Source organism: Galeopterus variegatus, unplaced genomic scaffold (genome assembly GCF_000696425.1).
Source record: "Galeopterus variegatus unplaced genomic scaffold, G_variegatus-3.0.2 Scaffold9012, whole genome shotgun sequence".
Taxonomy (NCBI): Eukaryota; Metazoa; Chordata; class Mammalia; order Dermoptera; family Cynocephalidae; genus Galeopterus; species Galeopterus variegatus.
In genome coordinates, this window is record NW_007735123.1 from 69774 (window position 1) to 70662 (window position 889).

An 889-nucleotide genomic window follows, 5' to 3' on the forward strand; every position below is an offset into this window, starting at 1 on the left:
CCATGTACCTGGTCACAGTGCTTTGGAATGTGCTCATCATCCTGGCCATCATCTCAGACTGCACCTCCACACCCCCATGTACTTCTTCCCCTCCAACCTGTCCTTCACTGACATCTGTTTCATCTCTACCACTGTCCCAAAGATGCTGGTGAACATCCAGGTACAGAGCAATGACATCTCCTACACAGGATGCCTCATTCAGATGTATTTTGTTATGATGTTTTCTGGACTGGATAATTTCCTTTTGACTGTGATGGCCCATGACTTGGTACCTGGCCATCTGCCACCCCATGCACTACACGGTCATCATGAACCTCCATCTCTGCATCCTTTTGGTTCTGATGGCTTGGTTCATCATTTTCTGGGTCGCCCTGGTTCACTTTCTACTAATTATTAGACTGAAATTTTCTAAAGACACTGAGATTCCACTTTTCTTCTGTGACTTTGCTAAGCTTCCCAAGGTGGCCCACTCTGATACCCTCATCAATTATGTCTTGTATGTAGCAACTGCGCTTCTGGGTGTGTTTCCCGTCACAGGGATCCTGTTCTCTTACTCTAGGATTGTCTCCTCCTTAATGCGAATGTCCTCCACTGCATGTAATTATAAAGTATTTTCCTCCTATGGGCCTCACCTCTCTGTGGCCTCCTTGTTTTATGGAACTGGACTTGAGGTCTATCTTAGTTCTGCTATGACCCATTCTTCCCGGAGTAGTTCAATTACTTCGGTGATGTACACTGTGTTCATTCCCATGCTGAACCTCCTTCTTCGAAAGCCTGAGGAACAAGGATGTGAAGGGGGGCCTGGACAGACTCCTCAGCAGAGCAGCCTCTTGCTTGTGATGGATCCCCGATCTCAGGGCTAAGTAGACATTGTGGTCCCCAGAGGAAG

The 889-nt window shown here is 47.4% G+C and overlaps 1 pseudogene; it reads left to right on the forward strand.

Moving 5' to 3' along the window:
* LOC103608954 overlaps window positions 1-840 on the forward strand; it is a 6256-nt pseudogene extending 5416 nt beyond the window's left edge.
* The last annotated feature ends 49 nt before the right edge of the window (window positions 841-889 follow it).